Source organism: Ambystoma mexicanum, chromosome 6q, assembly GCF_040938575.1.
Source record: "Ambystoma mexicanum isolate Mex_15411 chromosome 6q, UKY_AmexF1_1, whole genome shotgun sequence".
Lineage (NCBI taxonomy): Eukaryota > Metazoa > Chordata > Amphibia > Caudata > Ambystomatidae > Ambystoma > Ambystoma mexicanum.
The window spans coordinates 292294769-292316340 of record NC_090937.1 but is presented as its reverse complement, the minus strand read 5'-3'; the positions used below and the strand labels follow the sequence as shown (position 1 = coordinate 292316340).

At 46.3% G+C, this 21572-nt stretch overlaps 1 protein-coding gene across 3 annotated transcripts in view; it reads left to right on the top strand.

Moving 5' to 3' along the window:
• The window catches only part of PALM2AKAP2 (PALM2 and AKAP2 fusion), a 1039983-nt gene that overhangs the window by 304721 nt on the left and 713690 nt on the right, over positions 1 to 21572 (top strand). The gene's annotated exons all lie outside the window — the stretch shown is intronic.

Here is a 21572-nt window from a genome sequence, read left to right as displayed (position 1 = left end):
TGGATGGGGCTCACTCTGTAGTCGTCAGGTAACTTTCTACACTTCATCCTTTCTATCTGGTGTACTGTTATGTTCTGACTTGGGGTTTGTTGAGTTAGTGATGTAGGTTGGAATGTTCCACGCTCTGGGTTCTAGTGAGGACAGTTGATGGAGACCTGGCCAGAGTGATGGGCTGGTGGATGTCGGTCTCTGTACTTACTTACTTCTCATGACATATATGTACATTGAGCTGTTACCATATGAACAGAAGTAAAGCTTTATCTACCAGCTTGTGTCCGGTTCATGATTCCGGTATCAGAACGTATTATGTACCTTGCGGACTAATACCATCAATCAACAGTGCTAATAAGGTGACTATTTTTGGGGCCTTGCTCAGTCGGATGACCATGAGCTTAGAGAGGGTCCTACGCTGATTTTGCATGATGGTCGGTTTCCTCCCGTTGAGACACCGGTTTAGAGACATTTTGGTTTATCGATGGTTCGAATATCGGTTCGTCCTTTAGTTTGATTTGCCCCTGACATTGGGATGAAGTGATACTTGGACGTCACCTGTGCCAGTATCCTTCGATGGCGATCCGTTCAGCTCCGAATGGTTTAACTTCAGCTCACAGTCCCTGCGCTGAAAGAGGAAAGGGAATTGTGAGACTTCTGCTCATCTCCTGTTTTTTAGCATTGTCAAGAGTAACCAGCACTTCCATGTGTGATTAATACGTTGTTCACTGTAATAGATTCCTACATGTTTCATATTGAAGGATTTAAAGTTTTTCTGCATGTTTCTGCATTTTTCTTCTTTTTATAAGCACATACCATGATTGTTGCAACAGTGAAACTTTAAATATCGAAGTCTGTGTTTCCCAAACGGAGCTAGGCCTGTATCATTCAAGCCCTGCTATAGAGTGCTCTGTTTTTGGAAGAAATTTCGAATCTACCTTAAGTAGATATATAGGGCAGTTTAAAGAGAAAAATACAATAGACCTTTACCTTCCTTACTAAACATAAAGTAGTCAATTCCTACCACGTGTTAGGTGTTATATTGACAGCCAATGCTTCATTATTTCACAAACATTTCATTGTCTGTTGTTTTAATTCCTGGACACACGCCATCCGAGCCTACAGGTTTTCCATCCCCATGATTACTTTGAAAGTGTTTCCCTATTCTGATTGCTTCCTGAGAACTATACCCACCCATGGCCTGCTTCGCACCCACTGCTGCATGATCCCTCTGTCTTCCACCCCTTGCCAGGTTCCCTCACTCTCATCCCCGACCTGTCTCTTCACAGTGATCCCCCCCCGTTCCCCTTCTTGCCAGGTTGCCTCACTAGCATCGATGACCAGTCGCTTCACATTTATCCCTCTGTCTTCCACTCCTTGCCATGTTCCCTCACTCCCATACACAACCAGTCGCTTCACAGTGATCCTTCCCCCTTCCCCTCCTTGCCAGGTTCCCTCACTCTCATCCATGACCAGTCGCTTCACATTTATCCCTCTGCTTCCACTCCTTGCAATGTTCCCTCACTCCCATACACAACCAGTCGCTTCACAGTGATCCCTCCCCCTTCCCCTCCTTGCCAGGTTCCCTCACTCTCATCCATGACCAGTCGCTTCACATTTATCCCTCTGTCTTCCTCCCCTTGCCATGTTCCCTCACTCTCATCCACGACCCGTCTCTTCACAGTGATCCCTCCCCCTTCCCCTCCTTGCCAGGTTCCCTCACTCTCATCCATGACCAGTCGCTTCACATTTATCCCTCTGTCTTCCACCCCTTGCCATGTTCCCTCACTCTCATCCACGACCCGTCTCTTCACAGTGATCCCTCTGTCTTCCACCCCTTGCCATGTTCCCTCACTCTCATCCATGACCAGTCGTTTCACAGTGATCCCTCTGTCTTCCACTCCTTGCCATGTTCCCTCACTCTCATCCATGACCAGTCGCTTCACAGTGCCTACTACCAGTGATCACAGCCCACACCAGAGTCCCTCAGGACATCTCTTTACATGTACCTTATCCAAAAATCATCACTACCAAGAAGTTGCCATTGATCGATGTTCCAAGTTGCCCACTAGGGCCTCCTCGCATTCTCAACCTCTACCCTAAAGCAAACTATATGCATACCAACTAATTCACTCGCACACAACATTTGAATAACCCAGCAAAGTAACAAACAACAGAACACAACACCAGTGAACGAATTTACAACTCGCAGACACGACCAATGCCTCTATTCACCACAGGCACACAAGATTCCCTTTTTATGTAGTGTCCACACGATATAACACCTAGAAACTGACCGTCAAGCCGAGTTCAAGGTACTTCCGGACTGTACAATCAACACAGCAGCAAAACTATCTTGCATTTTCTCGTCTCTCCTACTAACCTCACCCGCCTCCTCTATTTCAGATCTACCAGACCACCAAGAGGCCATGGAAATGGCAGTGGTTCACAGCGTAATATAGCAACATAGCGTAATGTTCTAGTATGTGACCATTGTACTGATTATTATCCTGGCTGACCAATTTTTCAGAAGCATTTAGGGTGTAAAGGTTTACAAAATATAGCTAACGGTTCGGGAAAAGCGCAATAGGACGCATAAAACACGTGTCCGCCAAATTTCTTGTTGGCTATCAAATCAAAAAGGCTCTCTTTGCTATAAAAATGGAATGTCCCATAAATGTGAAGCACTGCATTACAGATGAGTTGTTTGTACCTATAACGAAAGAAAGACAGTGCGCGACAGACATGAAAACGGAGAGGAAATTGATTGATATTCGGCTAATACTGTGAGTGACATGCTGTGCTGCACAATCAGTGAAATCCTTTAGAAGAAACTATCAGAGAACATTTATCGGGGTTGGGCACTGGTAAATTAGTGTTGGAGCATTCTAGACCTAACTGACCACCTGCGACTACACCAGTAGGTTGGAGTCCCTTGGAAAGTGGTGTAATGTGCTGGCGCTGTGGAACCTCTAGTGGGTGGAATGTTGGTGTAGAGTGTGGATCTTTGAGTGTGGAGGTTCCAAGGTGTCAGTTGGAGAGCGAAAGTGAGCTGGGTGGATGGGTCAGTCTTAATCTTCCTATGTACATGATGAACTTACCTGTACAACTGGGCCCAAAAACTATACGTAACTTACCTGGTTCCTGCGTGCTGTGTGGTGAAAGGACCCCACCTGGGTTACTTCATAAAAGCTACTCCTTAATCATCAGGGACCCATGGATAGATTTCATAAACATTTGTGGACAGTTCAAAATGTGTGGTTTCCGTTAACACAGAGGGATTTCAAAGTTTGTACCAAGTTACAGTACAGCTATGTCTGAACACTCTTATTTTGTGCATTGACTTGGGCTGTGCGTTCATTGTGATAGCAATTTTCATTCTGCTTTTTTTGTGAGTTGCGAACATGTTTGTTTTTGTGAATGTAGCCCTTACTGTGCTACCTAAATCACATTGCTGGAAAGTGGAACTATTTCACTCGTCTCGTGTTCATTCTGTCCTGGAGATTCACTTGTGCTCAGAGCGCAAAACCCAGCACGGAAGGAGAACTGATCCGAGAGGAAGTGCTTTGGCAGCGAGGACAGAGACAGGGAGCATGCGCCCTTGCTCGGAGTGTGAATGTAGAGCGGCGCTGTCCACACTAGCGAACAGAGGCGTTGCTAGGGGGGATAAAGGGGCTATAGCCCCGGATCTTTTGGTTGTAGCTCCGGATGGAAGCTCAGGTGCTACAACCAAAATGCTAGCTAGCCCCAAGTCCCACCAGTCCTGACATTAGCTTAGCCCCTGATCTTTTCCCGACCTAGCAACACCCCTGCTAGCGAAGCAGGGCACTGCTCTGCAAACCCTGCAGGCAAAATGTCAACTCTGGGAAGCAGCCATGACACCTAACATGGTACTCCCGTGCAGCAAGGGCTGAATGAACTCACTAAACAACTCCCCACACCTAGAAATAGGGGAGGACACACACACTTAGGGAGGAGGTGGGGCCCAGGGGCCCAGAAGGGTACAGCCTCGAGCAGTGGCAGCCCTTATTTATTTATTTATTTATTTATTTATTTATTTATTTTATCGTGTTTGGTTTATCAAGAAACCTTTACAAAATGTGTTTTTTATAAGACGTTACATTTACAAAACCCTTATTTTCCAATTGTCCACATTATAAAAGGAGACAGACATATCCTGACTTGTTGGGGAAGAGGCTGATGTTTAGTGAGGTTGTGTGGTGACTAGGAAGAGGAGAGGGATTGCAGGAGCTGTGCTGGCCCGACCAGGAGTGTAAGCTGAGAGCAGCGCCAGCTAGAAGCTCCAGCGAGCCCCAGTATTAGACAGGCTTTTAGGTTAAGAATCCAGATTAGGGCATGAGTCTGTCTCAGGACCTGGGAGCAGAGACCAGCAGAGGCCAGACAGATAGTGCAAGCAGTGATGGGGAAGCAAGTCAGGGCGCTGCATCCACTAAGGCGGGGAAGTGAGATGGGCAATACAGCCCATAAAATTGGTGGAACGAGCATGACCAGAATTCTAAGGGAAAGTCAAGAGAAGGGGTTGGCGCTCACACCAAGGTGTCAATAGTTAGGCTAGCATCCCAGTCCCAAAACCTGTGTAATAATCACTCAATGAAGGGATAGAAAATCCTACCTGGAAGTACTCAAGTAGGGCAACATTGCCTACCTGCATTGCCCAAAGCAGGGCAACAATCAGGTGAAACCCCTACGGGAGGAAGGGGGTACTATAGACCTTGCCCAACTGAGGGACTGGAAGACCCCTAGGGATATGCAGGGTGCAACCAGCAGCAGAGGCCTTCTCACCAGTCCAGAGGTGATTCACAGCCAAGGCACTTTTATCGAGACAAGCAATGATTACCACTGAGGGTCACTACCGAACTCCCTGAGGCCATGGCCCTCATTACGAGTCTGCCGGTAATCTGTTAGAGGTACCGGCAGGTTACCAGCAGACTTGGCGTACCGTTAACAGCGACCATTATCCCAAAGGATAATATGGGTGACGGCAACAGCGTTAGGTTCTCTTTCCACAGGGAATGGGAACCACTGAATCAAGGCACTATTGTGAGCAGTGCCAGTGATTCAGTGATTTCTCTGCCGGTAGGGACCGGAACTCCCGGCAGGTCAGGTCTACCGGTAGTTCACTGCCCCTATCAGCAGATTCGGAGTAAGCCGGTCTAGGAACCATGCCAGAGCCAGTAGTAATGGCCGCTTTAGCAACATTTTTCATTTCACGTACCTGATTACTCCTAATGACCCCAGTGACTTTGGGGATTTCCAGAATAGAGATCAGACTTTTGGACTCAGAACAAAATAGACCCTCTCAGTCTAAGTGATTCTCTGTATTGGGTTTCCCCATCTGGACCCTGTTTATCACATGAGAACATCCTCTTGTATTTCTACAAGCCCTGGCAGGCTTTCTGCAAACTTCCACTCCTTCCCATAATACAACTGTGATACCAACTCCTGATATGTGTGAGATCTGTGGACTTGCTCGTGGCAGTAGAAATAAATTCGTCTTGCCAGAAGAATGGGGGTGGTTAAATGCGTGATTGTAGATTTTAAGTAGGAGGACAAATACTGGAACACTTGGGAAAATATTTTGTTAAATAAAATGTGCAGTTATATCTGCAATGCATCCGTTTTCAGTGAGAGCTTAATCACTTTATAAGCATAGAGTTTGGCTCTCAATTGTTAGATCGATAGCTCGCCTACACATCATTTGTCACAGGACCTCTTGCACACAATTGGCTTTGTTCACTATGACATGTCCCCTCCCTACCAGCAGGTTTCATAATGATTATTGTATCAATGATCAATTTCTCAAGACATTTTCTAATTTGTTGACCCAAGACCTGACACACAGGTCTTTCCTTCAAGCCCCAGTCCCCCCCAAGCTATTCTGCAAGTTTACCCAGAAAAGGTGTCGACTACTTTAAAGTCAAATTCTCTTTAGGAATGTAATGAGAGTTTGGACAGGAAAATATTCATCTGTTGTGTGTAATTCTTCACAGCATCACTATGAACATGCTTTGCGTAGTAGCACAAATCCCCATGTGGAATGACTAGACTAGCACGTGAATCATTTTATATTTATTTAATTGTTTCACAGTTCACAAGCATGTGGCCCCTAAAGCTTTTTTACACAGGTCCAGTCGGTTCTCTAACTGATGGGTCCTTGCCTCATTGATTTCAACCTAGGTTCTATTTTTAGATGCTGGTGTCAATCATCGATGAAGGAGAGTCTAGTGAATTCCTGAGGGCGGCTGGTGGGACGTTTGGGTGACATGGGCCTCTCGCTGGTTCACAGTGCCCTGTTGAGGGCATTCAGACTGCACACTGTAGACCTCCGATAGCTCACAAAATACACAGTTTTAAAGAGCAGGAATGTGAATAAGAGGTATTTATGTTTAATTTATTTTTGCAAAGCTTATATAATACTTTATCCAATGCGCTGGACAATGAAAAATGGTTCAATAAATGTGTAGAATACCAATCAGAGAAAACAACACTTCATAGAGAAATTAAGAGGAGACAGACTGTAAAAGGTGGCATTTCAGATGTTATTAAGCTGAGAGAGAGTGGAATAAGTTTGAATCTGTAGGGGTGGAGCATTCCAGAGAAAAGGAGGAAGAAGGTGAACTTAAGGTGACCTTAATAGAACCTGGAAGAAGCACAAAGTGGACGTAGAACACAAGGACGAAACTGAGATGCAGAATATAGGTTTCTAGAAGCATGATACCAAGAAATAAAGTCGCATGAGTAAGGGGGAACCAAAGCACAAATACACCTGCAATCTAAACAAAGATATTGCAACTCAATTCGTTGTTTGATTGGAAGTCAATGAAGTTGAGCCAAATGAGGAGAACTACTAACTGACCAACGTAAAAAAAACAGAATACGAATTGCAGAATAAAGAATTGAGCGCAGAGAAGAGTAGCATCGTTTGGTAGGCTAGCACAGGGAGAGCAGCACTAGCTAAGACGAGATAAAACAATAGCTTGGAGCAGAAGGTTAGTGGCATTAAACATTCATAGACGCCAGATCTTTTTAATATTAAGAAGATGAAACTGACATGAATGTACAACAGATGCAACTTGAGGTTGCCGTGAGAATGAAGAATCAAAGATAAACACACGATTACGAGCTCGGGCACCAATGGGAAGCTGGAGAGGAGGAGAAATCGATGAAATGAATGGGAACAACAAGATTTCCGTTTTTTTGGAGTTAAGACAAAGAAACTAGGAAGACATCCAGGATTCAACATCAGAAAGACAAGAAGAAAGGCATTGGTGAATGGAATCATTAAATGAAGGAAAGGAAAGGAAAGAAACATCTGAGTATCCTCAGTGCAGAGATGCACCCGGCAACTAAAATCAAGAATCAGAGAAGACCGAGGGGATGTATAGAGAGAAAAAAATAAGAGTGCCTAAAACAGAGCCCTGGGGAACACCGTAAGAAAGAGGGTAGGACTGGGGTACATATCCCTTGCAAGAGACTGTGAATTAGTGGTTAGGAAGGCATGACAGAAACCACTGAAGAGACATGTGAGAAAGGCCTAATGGTGAGCGTGTAGATACAAGAATAGAGTGATCCAATGTGCCAAAAGCTGCACGTAGGTCCAGAGACTAGAAGAAGGTTTATGGTGACACGTAGGGAGGATAGAATGTGAAACAGGAAGAAGAGCAGTTTCAGTAGAAAAGCCAGAGTGGAAGCCAGATTGATAGGAGGGGAGAAGATGGTACGGCGCAAGAGATGAGCTGCGTTGAGAACACACAAGACGCTTGAGACTTTTAGAAAGGTGAGGCAGAAGAGAAATAGAACGGAAATCTGAAGGTTCAGCAGGATATAGAGGCTTACTGAGGCAGAGGAATTATAGTGGCTATATTATAGAAGGATAGCACGCAGGGGATAAAGAAAACTTACAGAGAGAAGTTAAGGAAGAAAGACACAAAGGGAAAATAGGTTTAAAGAGGGAGGCAGGCAGAGGATTAGGACGGGAGCGGGAAACAAGCACAGCCACATCATTCTCTGAAATTGGCGTCAAAGAGAAGAGAGGACAATCGGGTGCTGGAGCAGTACAAGTCTCAGGGGAAGATAGTGCACGCACACAATCGAAGTACACAGTGCAGTAGCCCATTCCTATTTGAGTAGCACAGTAAAAACACTGAGTAACACATTAAGACAAAAGCACAATCCACATTCTCAATGATAAAATAGGTTGGACACAAGGATAAATGCTACCAGGTTTTTTTGACTGGTCAGCTGATGGTGGGGGGGCAGGACGTCGGAGATTAAAAGTCGAGACAGAGAACCGGCAGATTGAAATGGGCCGAATCTGCTTGAGAGCTGAGGCCTTGAAGTCCATCAGGCAGTTTCAGTCATCAGTGAAGGCCAGGTCAAAGAGCAACATTTTCAAAATCCTTTTGAATCAGTGCATTTTGGTAGGTAGTTCCAGAGTTTAGGGGCCTGTATCTCATATTCCTGGCAAGAGTTTTGGGGTGAAAGGAGGGATCTGTGGTCATTAGGACCTGTGTTGTGCACGCTTTGTTGGGTTAAAGCAAGCTCCGAGTTCAAAAGGCAACCAGTGAAGTGCTTTATGGGCTGGTGAAAAATGGTTGCTTGGGCCGAGAGCCAGTATCTGTCTGGCAGTGCGGTTGTGGATAAGCTCTAGGTGGTGGGTTTGGTATTGCGTCAGACCCAAGTAGAATGAGTTACAGTAGCCTAGTATGGAAATTACAAAGACTCCTTTCAGCTGAACCTTGAGTGTCATTTCTGGACAGGGCATACTCTTGTGAACCATTGAAAGCTGCCCTCATGGATAATGGCACCTCTTAAGAGTTAGGTCCTGGTGCAGGATACTGCATACACTGCTAAGCAAGTCTGCAGAGCCTGGTGGGCTTCGTAGGATGTCAGGCCGGGAGAAAGGGAGACTGGTGGGACTGGGAATGGCAATCGCAAGGAGCTCAGTTTTTGGGCTCTGGAGACAGAGGTTGCTCTTGGTGGGCCAGTCATGTGCTGAACTTAGGCAGCTATCATAGGATCAGATTGAATGCTGTTATTGTACAGGTTGAATGCAGTCTGGGCTTTGTATTGTCAGAATTTAGGAGATAACTGGTGCAATTGATTAGGAGTTTAATGTATTCATGTATTAACCATGGGCAGAGGATGGACCCCCACGGCACCCCTTTGTTTAGGGAGCCGTCCTAAACTCTCCCCGTTTCAAATGTTAAGCGCCCTGTAAGGAAGCCATTTGGGGGAGGGGCCTGTGACATATCTGCAGAGGTTTCCAGAATGGCTAAGAGAGTGGTGTGGTCGACGGCATCACATGCCGCTGTAATCTAGAAGGATAGGCTTGGGCAGGGGGTCTTATGATGAATGACGGGATGGTGCTGGGGTTTGGTGGGCTGGTTCATATTGCGAGCTCGTCTGTGTATATAGAAGCCCCTGGTTTGAGCCATTTAAAGAAGTACTATGAGACGGTGGTCAGTGAACACGACACTACTGCAGATTTAATTCATGCTCTAAATGGTTTTATATATTGTCATCATTTTAGTACATTGATTAAACCTAGTTTTTGTGTAAAAAAAGGTGTGACCCCGAAGGGTCCCCCTCTGCTGGGAGATTGGAACCAGCCGCCTGCCATCTGACCATTGCCTTAAGCTCACATGGCGGCCACCTCCCTCTCCTGGGGAGTGGCAGAGTCAGGGAGGAACCCTGTGGGGTGGAGTAGAGTTACACTGTTTTACTTGACCGTGCGGCGGGAAAGCTGGGAAAACCACTCTTCTGGAATAAGATATGACACTTTATTCCAGAATGTCAGCCTGCCTATGTGTGGAAAGAGCACGGGGAGACTGCAGGGTAGACCACAGTGACTGGTTGCATGAGGATCCAACCCCTGGGGGCTCAAGGATGCATATGGGGGAATTCAAAGAAGAGCCACTTACCCGGAGCGTTACAGCATCATAGCTCTTCCATAATAAAGGTTCTGCAAAGCATGCCGGGAGTGCTGGCGGCCGCTATCCAGGGAGTGAACGCATCCTAAGACTAGAACCCTTGTTCCCCCAAAAATATTTGAATGGACAAGTCCAGTATTGCAGGATCTTTTTTCTGAATTAAAGAACGCACACAATTGAGACGTTCTTTTAAAAAAGCATGAGTCCCCTTTCTGCAAGTTGCCTTTAATCACTGTCTTTTTTAGTAACAATTCTACCTTGCAATGTGCTGGCTGGGAGGGTTTGTGGTAGGTTCCTTGGACACTTACCTAGTGCACCCAATACTGTCTCTTCTAGCCGGCCAGCAGCACTCCAGTCGCTTCCTGGGAGGCGTATAAGCGGAATTCCCAAATTGTCCCTGGATATATCTTTCCTCTATTCTTGCTATGTTGTAGGCATGCCACACAGACTGTCTTTAGAGCGCACATCCCTTTTGGTTTGTTGCAATGCCCTGCCACGGTTAGAGGATGCCCAGATCAAGCACAGTTCTTCCACCATGTGGGATACCCGAGTGACATTACATGAAGTCCTTACTCTCAGGCAAGAACAAACATTCCAGAAGTATTGTGTCTTCGGGAGTAATTAATCCAAGATGGCCGCCACCGTAGAGCCGACCCTGTTCCTCTGAGATCTGGAGTAACAGCTGCACATAATTGTGGTCAACAACAAAAAAAAAGATGAAAGATATCAGCCCCTGCTTAGCTCATCAGTGATCTTGGGGCTGCTGTAGTAAAAACAGGTGTACACAGTTGCCAAACGTGTAATGCGTGCAGTGTAATACACACATCAACACACAGCTGAAGGGGGAGCACCCTGAGTAGGATCACTGCCACTCCCAATATTCGAAAAGAGATGAAATGGATATAAATTCGGGATATAGTGGTTGGCAACAGGTCTAAAGTTAGAGACTGTATACTTCATTTGAGGAATGGGGCCGCTCCATGGCACAACATTGGCTGTGGCGCCAGATTGAACGCGAGCCTTCCTCTCCGCCATGCTGGCCACTGTGGATGATTGAACACTGACGCGGTTGTCTGTGGAAACTGAAACAGGCCTGAGCAGGGACTTCGGACACAAGTGTAGATGCGTCCAGTTTTGCGTGATGATGTGTCTCCTGTAGCAGGCGCTTTTGGCGAGATGCCTCCCTGCATGTCACAGCACGGGGCTTCCTACCACGCCGCCATTTGAAGAAAAACAAATTTCTTTATTAACGCACCTGGCATCATGCAATACAAAGTAATTATCACATGACATAGATAAGGTAAAGACATTCCCAGCACTATGGCGGCAATAGGAGCGAACATCGATAGGGGTAGAATTCAGTACAGACAGGGGGCAGACACAGTGTCAAGAGCTTTGGTCGTGACACCCTCATACAACAATATGCGTCCTAAGTGCAGCCTTCTTGCTGATCAGCAGGGGGGTCCTGCGTTGATGGTGTGCCCAACGGGTACGTTTTGAATGGGCCCCATACGTCCTTTGGGTGAGATTTGGCAGGCTGCATAAGGGTCCGTTGTTCTTCCATATCGTTAGCCCAGGCGACAGAGCGACACCGCTGATCCTACGTCGGAGCCCTTGCATTCATCCATGGCAGCGAGAGGCATCGCTTGGCAAGTAAAAGACACATGCTAGCAAATTTTTGCATACCACCCAGATTTGATTCAAACACATTGAATAAACATTGCATGGGGTAAGACAACCATATTCCTGCCAGTCATTGCGGATAACACTATGCATACTTCCCTCCAGAATGCGAGGGTTATTGGGCACTCCCATATCATGTGAAAGTTCGTAGCCTTGGTGGCACCACAACTAGGGCAGCTGCCCGTCCTCGTTTGTGAAAACAGTTTTAGTCTAGACGGTGTGTAATGGTATCCATGCCGCACCTTCAGTTGTATGAGTCTGAATCGTGAGCTGTACGATGTGTTGCGTGTTTCTGTGCACATGTCTACCCATTGTTCATCTGTAATATCAATTTGCATGACACTCGCCCACTTGAAGCGAGCGTTAATTGACAGTACTGGTGTACGGTCTTGAACTAGTTGGTAGACAGATGAGACCAGGTCCCCCACCCCCGCAGTCAGAAAATAGAGGAATGTGTCACGCTCAGACTCTACTGGGAATCCCTTTCAAAGCTGCTTGTATGCCTGCGTATCCCTACCTATTGGAGCAAATTCGAGGATTTGCGGTGCAACAGTGTAGGTATATTGCTGGCTGGTACAAAATTCCTGTCTGTATACATATTCCCCAGCGAACTGAATCTCCATTGCACCCAGCTGCGACTAGAAGTCATGTCAACTCAGGGTAGGGATGGGATGCAATTCCAAAGCGGGAAATCCCTATGGTACGTAGTGGATACAGCCATTGCTCTCCATACCTTACGCCAGGCCAGTGCAGTCACACTGGTGGAGTCATGTAAAGGAGCTGTACATATGAAAGGGATTTCCGACCAATCCCGCACTTTATGAGTATTGCATACATGAACTGCCACGAGACGGAATCTAAGGCTTTCTGTCTATCCAGAGGCGCCACAGGTTCAGTGCTCGGAACCGCCCAGGGATGAAGCCTGATTGGTCCGGGTGAATTATGCGTATCATGATTGGTGTCATCTAAGTGGTCACGATCTTCACAAATATTTTAACGTCTGTATTAATCAACGAAAGAGGTCTATAAGACCCCCACCGCTCAGCTGTCTTGTTAGGTTTCCCAGCACCATAATCACAGCTTCTCTCATGGTTTCAGGGAGTGCCCCCATTTTTATACACAGTAGAAACTTCTTCTGATGCAGCCTGAGCCATTGGAACATGAGCATGCGCAGACAGGAGCTAAGTGAACCCAATCTCTTTGAGATGTTTAGTGAATAATTGCCTGAAAGAGTTTCTTGGCCGACCACTGCGTGCTCATCTTGCCTGGTCGTTACCAGAATGGTCAGTACCTTTGTCTTAATCCAGTCAGTGCTGTGGAGCTTCCTTGCTTTATAATGTTTCGCATTATCTCTGTGCTGTGTGAATTTGACATAGTCCCCTTACTATGTCCAAGGCCGAGAAGCAGGCGAGCAGAAGGCAGACTAAGATGCAGAGGTAGAGGGCAAACAGGTATGTGGGGGTGGCAAGTGCTGGTGGTAGAGCAGACGAGCGATGGGGGAATGCGGTGGCCCAGGGCACTGGCAGAGGAAATAAAATGGTTGACCCAGAAGAGAGGTACAAGTTGCCAGGATTGAATGTAGGCAAACACCAGTGAGAATATCCCGCCTTCTTGGCCACCATATTGGAGTGGTGCAATCCTGTGGGTGCTAATGTAAGATATTACTGAGAGCCTTTACACTTGTAGAATTGCAATAATCTGAAAAACGACTGGATAACTGTGGATGACATGAATGTGTTCACTTTAAATGATGGAACATAAAAAGCAGATTTAAGAGCCAGTGGATGGTAATAACCATTTTCTAAATAAAATGACTGCTTGTTTGAAGATAATTTCTTTGCTCTTCAGAAGAATCCACCGCAATCCCCACACGCTTAAATTCAGCTATTTGGGGACGTTTTGGACAGGCTAGAAAAAGCAAGAGCTTCCAAAATTAGGATCTAGGGGAGTATAAGACACACATAAAATGCAATGTGTTTAAAATATCTCTTCCAGCTGCAGGGTCTCAGGTCCCATTTCTAATGTCAAGTGCAACTTAAGGAGACGGCCATGATGTTATGGTCATTTTCCACACCAAAGTGATACTCATATTGTGATGAGGGCCAGTGACTTGTCAGGAATCTTTTAAAGTAAATTCCATCACTTTTCTTTTGATTAAAAGAAGTTCCTACATGCTTAAAGGATTGCACTACTCAGTACAAGAAAGAAAAGGGGCACAAAAGCAGTGGTAAGCAAGTAGCAATACCCTTGTGAAATCCTCGTTCTTAATAGTGTGGTGGCTGGGCTGTTTGCCAAGCAAATAGGTCAAGATGGCACTGCACTACCATTCTTAAAAATGGCAAGAAACACTACTCTCCATTACTTTTGCATTCTTTCAGAATCAGGCGCAAATAAGAAAAAGTGTTGTGCTCAACAACAGCACTTAACATATTAGCACCTAACTCAGATTAACACATTTGCCGGGTGCGGCAGCCAATCAGGTTGCTCCAAACCTGAGCTGAATCTACAGAGCCAAGCCCGGGTTTGGATCTACCCGAGTGGTAGCTTGAAAGGGCGCTGCTTTTTTACCTCTTCCCCTCCCTCATGCCTCCAAATCTAGCCCCTCCAGCCCCTCAATCCCCCTCACTCCATCCCACCCCCTCAAAATCTTCATACCTTCAGGGCTCCTCCAACCGGGCTGCACAGCTTCCTGTTGAAGACATGAAAATAGAAGAGGGGCTCCAAGCGGAGCGCGCCTTCCATTTCCATAGCAACCATGACTCTCCCGGGCCACACTGCTAACAAAGCAGCACAGGTGTTTTGTTTCCTTTTTTCTATCGCTATTAGCACCTCGAAGGTCTGTCTAGATGTATTCTAGAATTGGTTAATCGCCATGTTCTTTCTTTATGATCCGTTTCTATCCAAAATGCTATTGTGAAGGGTTTATTTGCTGATTGTCCACCATTATTAATGGCTGTTGGTCATGTGGTACATTCTGTATTCATGCATTATGCCTGAGAATGGAGAAATGCATTTAGCCCACCAAAAATACATGCTATTTCACCATTTCCTCTCCAAAAAAAGGTCAATTAAAGGGCTACGAACCACTAAATACCAAAATGGCCGCGCCTATAGGTAATGATGCCAGAAATGCATGATTTGATCATGAAGCCACTCCACAGCGAATTAAAAGTGCTGTTTATGTATGACTCTTGTAGTGCTACTCTTCTTCACGACTACACATTTCAAATGTACTTGATATGCTATGATTGGTTATTTATAACACGCTTAATACCCAGAGGTTTCATAGCGTGGACCCGAGGATGGAACCTGTGTTTATCCGGTCGTCTTGCTTCCAAGGCGAGCACGTTGCTCCTAAGCTATCCTCCCGAGACAAGCCCCAAGGAAGGGAATCTGAACAGTTAAAAGCCCTCTGGCTCCCAATGCTGGCCTCAGCTGGTTACTGAGTATTGGGGTCTCTGCTGATTCGCAGATTGGATTTATTTGATTTGATTGATTTATAACGCACACAAGCACGAACTAAATCCTATAAAGGTTCAAATGATCTATTAATTACATAACAAAAACAAGGACGGTCAGATTGACAAGGGGAGCATAGATTCAGGACTAAAAAGGAGAGTTATCCTTGTTGGCAAATGGTGGCAATGTTAGGCTTTGGGAATTAATGCACCTACCCTGGCCACCTCACAAATCCCCGGCCCGAACATCAGTACACATAGAAACAAGAATTGACAAAGCCTACGGGCCTGGCATTGCATAGTGCAAAGGGGCACTCTGCTGTGCATACGCTGCTATGCCTAAACAGGGGGTCTTGCAGACTGACATCCCTAGAACAGAGCATCACTGGGGCTTGATCGGTTGTGTCGCATCCTGCACTACAGCGTTGGTCTATGGGCCGGCCCTTGCCGTGACGAGTTCCGGCATCAGATGGCTGGCTGGTCCTCAGACCGGGCCTGCCTCAGCCGTGAAAAGGCTTCCACGGGGAGCTGAGGGCTCGGTGATCTAATCTGCTCTGTACTCCTTTGCCGACGTTCACGCGTTTGCAGGCTATATTTCCCTAGCCAGTTTTTTTCTTCTGGCTTGAAAGGTACCTTGACTATCACTGGTTTGGGGGTTTGGGGGTATGACTGTAAAAGCAGGCTTTGAACCTGCTGGGCACACCATTGTTTTCCAAATGTCCATCTTCCGCTTTAACAGAAAAAAAAGTAATTTCTCCAAGCTCAAAAATGCTGCTTAAACTTGCATTCACTAGTTTTCTTTGAAATGTGTTTCTTTATTTGTCAGACTACCAGATAAAGGCCATGTTATGAGAGCCCCTTCCTTTGTGTTTTATCACAGGTTATATTTATAAAGATGTTTTTTTTTATAAGGAATTGCAAAAAGTCATACGATTAACAAGCAATTTTTAATATATAACGTCTCAGCACCTACCATGGAAACCTTCTACTGTAGAGCGTGTCTATGGCTCCCTTAATGTACTAAACATCTGCATTACCAAGAGTGTTTAGGGTGCACCACTGCCACAGAAGTGATTTCAAGTGGAATTGATGTACAGTGTGGAGTTTGGAAAGAAGCAGCATGAAAGAAACTGCCCCATTTTAAAACTATTATTTTGAACTTTTCCTTTGAGTGGAGTTCAAATGCCAACTCTGCCCTTTTGGAACTCCACCCCCTCCTCCAATCTCTGCCCCCACCCTGGCCCCTGAGGGACACCCCTTTACATTTTTTCCATTTCCACCACTGCTCCCACTTACCTACCGCTCTCTTCTTCAGTCTCAGAGTTCTGAGATGGCACTTGTGTCTTCCAAAAAGTGTTATAAAAGTAACCAGTATCACATAACGGCATTCCTCCTACCAATTGCTTCCCCCTTCCACTCTACTTGTTCTACCACTCTACTCTCCACCCGCAGCACTTTAAAAGATCCTTCATAGTGGTGTAAAGCACAGTACAAAAAACCAACATGGCCGGAGGCCGCTGGGGATGTTTTCCTTTGAGGGATGTAAATATTTCCCACAAATATGTGCGAGCTGCTAAGCGCCGCGAGCCAGCCATAAGTGACCATAGGAGTTCGGAGCAGTTCTCCCCTCGAGAAATGTTTGAAGATATTGGGTTAAAATTGTGCACTTTAAAGCACACTTTTTGTGAAAAAGTTTTGTAGTGTGACACATGAAGAAATCCAATAGCTTCCAGGTCACCAACAGTGCACAGGAGCATTTCTCAATGCATGTTCATGATGCCTTTGCCCACACTATACCCCAGAATTCTGCCAATTTTAGAAGACGTATTCAAACGGGCTGTGGCCCCTACTGCCAGTAATGCCATTGTTGGCTACACCAACATGGGCCAATTGTAACGCTCACCTGGCTCCCACGGAGGCGCTGGTCTGGTCTGGGTTGCTGTGGCCTCTTCAAGCGTGATGCGCAGAATTCGGACCACCGATTGAACAGGACCCCCAAATCTTGTTTGTCGGGCCCATAGGAATATCCTTCTGCAGATGAGAAAGGGGATTAACTGTCTGCTGATTAGTGTGCTTGCTCCCCTCTTCCCCCCTTCGTTCTTCTCTGATTCCTCCAAAACCCCCGGTTTAAGCTCACCTTATGGTTTGGAAGGATGAACTCTCCATCCTGCTTCTGGTGCAGGGGTGCGCGTACGTCCAGTTACTTCACTGGTTTTCAGAATGGCGCTGGCACATCCACTTGACTTTACTGAGCGATACGCCGTAAGTATGAAGATGCAAAAGTCCAAGTGTGAGCCTCCTTTTATGTTGTCTTTTCTGTCCTTTATTTCAGGTGCAGAACAAAGGCGATGCGTTGAGGGGTTAAATTGCCGGTGATAAAGTCAGGTGAGTTAATGATGAGGGCAACCCCTCTAAATGTCTTTATAATTCCCCAGTAATGTCTTTTGTCCTTTCCCCATAGGGGCCGGGGTGCGGTACCTGCCAAAGATGCGGCGCCGACCCGAGATGTGGAATGGTTCACCAAGAAAAGCCGGTAAGTAATATGGCTGAAAATTCGGCTTTCCTCTTGTCTTCCCTTGCTCACCTTTTGTCTCTTCTTCTCTCCCCTAGGTGCAGAGATGTGGCGACCGGTGCTGAGAGCCGCGATGGAGCCGGGCGGCGTCTCGGGAACAGGTGAGTGAAGCGCTGCAGCGAGCAACGCAGTGCTTTTAAATGGAAGTCTTCCTTTAGGAATGCTGGCGTGAAGATTCCGGATGCAGGTAAGAAGGTTGAATAAGTTCTTGGTTTTCACCTTTCTCTTCTCTTATTCCCTTACAGGTGTTCCAGGTTTGAGGCGGGCGTGGCTGGAGTCCAGGTGCAGGAGCTGACACGGTGAACGTTCAGCTGCTGGGATGCAGAACAACGCGAAGCACGTGTGGCTGTCCGGGCGTGGCTTAAATAGCTTTGGAAGAAGTTTCAGGTGAGTATTCTTCCACAGCCCCACCCCAGTAACAAAATAGTTCCTTCAGAAAAATAGTCCCTCCTAAACCTCCTTTGGCTTGGTTCTTCATGCAGCATGGTCTGCATCAGGTGAGTGTGCAGCATGGTCTGCTTCAGTTAAGTGCACCAAACACTTCCCCTTATGAGCCTGGCGCCTATGGCACCAGGACTGATGTCCAACATGAGCCTGGCGCCAACGGCGCCAGGACAGAGTCCAAAGAGCCCCTATAAAGGGCCGATGGGCTTTTACCCGGGAGCGTGATGCCTGCTCCCGGGGGTGCTGGGCCTGGCCTGGTGCTCCGGGGGTAGGCATCATGACAGCACTCCCCCCCAAGGCCCCTCCCAAGGTCTTTTCCCTAGGAGGTTTCAGTTTGTTCGGGAAATTCCGATGGAACCTTTTTACTAGCCGAGGTGCATGTACGTGGTCGCTGGGTTCCCAAGATCTTTCCTGAGGCCCGTACCCCTTCCAATCAATTAGATAGAAAAGTTTTGATTTTGAGATCTTAGAGTCCAAAATGTTCTTCACCTCGAATCCAGGCTCCCCATCTATCTGGATTGGTTCTGGTGGCTTTATTAATCTGGTTCCTGGTTGCACTGGTTTCAAAAGCGACACATGAAAAACGGGGTGCATGTTAGCTGGTAGATCTAGCTTGACTGCTACTGGGTTAATTATAGCTTTGATCGAGTTAGGGCCTAAATACCTTGGATTAAAAGTCTGAGGTCCCTTGAGCGATAAGTGTTTGGTAGCCAACCATACTTGACCCCCTATTTGGTATGGAGACGCCTCCTTTCGATGCAGATCCGCATTCTTTTTGTATTTCCCTTTCGCATGTTGTGAGTGTGCAGTAGCATCCTTGAAGGCTTGAGTAATCGTACAATGCAAATGGTCCACTGCGGGCATTGACTCAAAGGTGAGTCCAAGTCTGAAGTACGAGGGTGATGTCCATATAGGGTATAAAAGGGGCTCTGACCAGTTCCAGAGTGTATCGAGTTATTGTATGCATATTCAGCCACCCATAAAATATCCTTCCAATTACCCTCCTATTGGTGCAACATACATCGTAGATATTGTTCAAGGGTCTGGTTCGTTCTCTCCGTTTGACCATCGGTCTGTGGGTGGTGGCTGGTTGAGAGTCTTACGTCGATTTGTGCCAGTTGACAACACTTTTTCCAAAAATGAGAAATAAACTGGCTTCCCCGATCGGAGATTAGTATGGACGGGAATCCATGCAGACGGATGATATTTTCGAGGAATTCCTTGGCAAGAACAAAAGCTGAAGTTAATCCTTTCAACGGAATAAAATGGGCCATCTTGGAAAATAAATCCACCACAACCAGAATAGTATTGTATCCATTACAAGAGGGCAGGTCCGTGATAAAATCTAGTGACAAGGTGTGCCAAGGTGCTGGTGGAATGTCTAAGGGCTGAAGAAGACCGGCGGGTTTTGTTTTTTGACCTTTGTTTGAGCGCAAACTCCACAGGACATCACGAAAGATTTAATATCCTTTCGCCAGGACGGCCACCAGAATTGTCGTTTAATCTTTTCCTCTGTTTTGGCAATGCCAGGATGTCCTTCCATCAGAGTATCGTGATGACGGGAAATAACCAGTTCTTGCAATTCCTTTTCTGGCAAAAATAAACGTCCTTGGAAGTAAGGTAAGCCATCGTTGATTGAAAAGGCAGATCCCCTTTTGATCCAATCCTGCAAGGCTGAAGAGGCCAGGAATAGTTTTACCCGTGCTTGAATGTCTTCAAGGGTTTGTAAAGTGGTTATCCCCAAGATTCTTTGTTCAGGAATTATCGGCACAGGTTCTGAGTTTGTGTCCATTTCTCCCATTCCGATTCGAGATAACTCGTCCGCTTTGCCATTCTTACAGCCGGGACGGCAGGTGATTACAAAATCGAACTCAGCAAAGAATAAAGCCCATCGGAGCTGTCGTGAAGACTGAGCCTTGGCAGTTTTTAAATATTGTAAATTTCGGTGATCAGTGATCATGGTGAAGGTATGCCTGGTGCCAAGAAGATAATGCCGCCAAGCCTTAAAGGCGGACTTAATGGCTAATAATTCCTTATCGGTGATTGCATAATTTATCTCCGGCGGCGAGAACTTTCTGGACCAAAATGCTACGGGGTGCAGTTGGTTGGTTTCGGGGTCTCTCTGAGACAGGACAGCTCCCATGGCCAAGCTGGATGCATCGGTTTCGACTATATATGGGAGATCAGGACGCAGGTGTTTCAAAATAGGTGTGGACGTAAATTTAGGTTTTAATTCCTGAAAGGCCTGTTCAGCTTCCTCGGTCCATTCAAAACGTTTATTCTTCCGCAAGAGTGCAGTGATGGGTTGCACCACCCGTGAAAATTCCGGGATAAACCTACGATAAAAATTGGCAAAACCAAGCATGCTTTGGACACCTTTCACCGAACTAGGTGATGGCCATTTGAGGATGGCATCCACTTTCCATGAGTCCCTTCGGACCCCTTTAGGTGTCAGGATAAATCCAAGAAACTCAACCTCGGTGGTATGGAAAACGCATTTTTCCAGCTTTGCAAACAGTTTGTGCTGGCGCAATTTCTCAAGGACGGCCCTGACATGTTTTCTGTGATCAGATTCCGAAGAGGAGTACACCAGAATGTCATCGATATACACGACAACACAGACATCAATGAGTTCCCGAAGGACATCATTCATGAAGAATTGGAAGGCAGCAGGCGCGTTGCACAACCCGAAAGGCCTCACCTGGTATTCGAATAGTCCATATTTTGTACGGAAGGCCATTTTCCATTCGTCACCTTCTTTTACTCGTACCAGATGATAAGTCCCCCGGAGATCTAACTTGGTGTATATGCAAGCGTCCTTCACCTGGTCAAGGAGTTCAGGGATCAAAGACAGAGGGTAACGATTTTTAACAGTTATCTGGTTCAATGTACGGTAATCGATACAAGTTCTAAGGTCGCCTTCTTTTTTTGGCACGAAGAACAAAGCCGAGGATGACGGAGACTTTGACGGGCGAATGAAACCATTGGCTAGGTATTGGTCTAAATATTGTCTCAAATGCAGATTCTCCGGCTCAGTAAGGGCATAAATCCTGCTACAAGGGGGTTGTGCACCGGGCACCAGATCGATTTGGCAATCATACGATCTGTGAGGAGGTAATGTGTTGGCCTGTTCCTTTTGGAAGACGGAATTTGAATTGGTATTCCGGAGGTAGTTGCATGGAGACAGAGGTTACTGATGCTAGACTGGTCTTCAGATTTTCTGGGTAGCAGGTTCGTGCACACTCCGGAAAGGTTAGTCTCTTCGCTCGCCAATCAATTCGAGGATTATGTGTCTCTAACCAAGGGATTCCGAGAATAACCTGAAACTGTGGAGCCTTGATTACATCAAACACAACTGCCTCCCGATGGCCGTCCGGACCTACAAGTGTCACCTCAGCTGTGGAATGTGTTACCGGTCCCAAGGCAATTTCGGTTCCATCAACTGTGGTGATGACATCTTTGCTGGTTTTA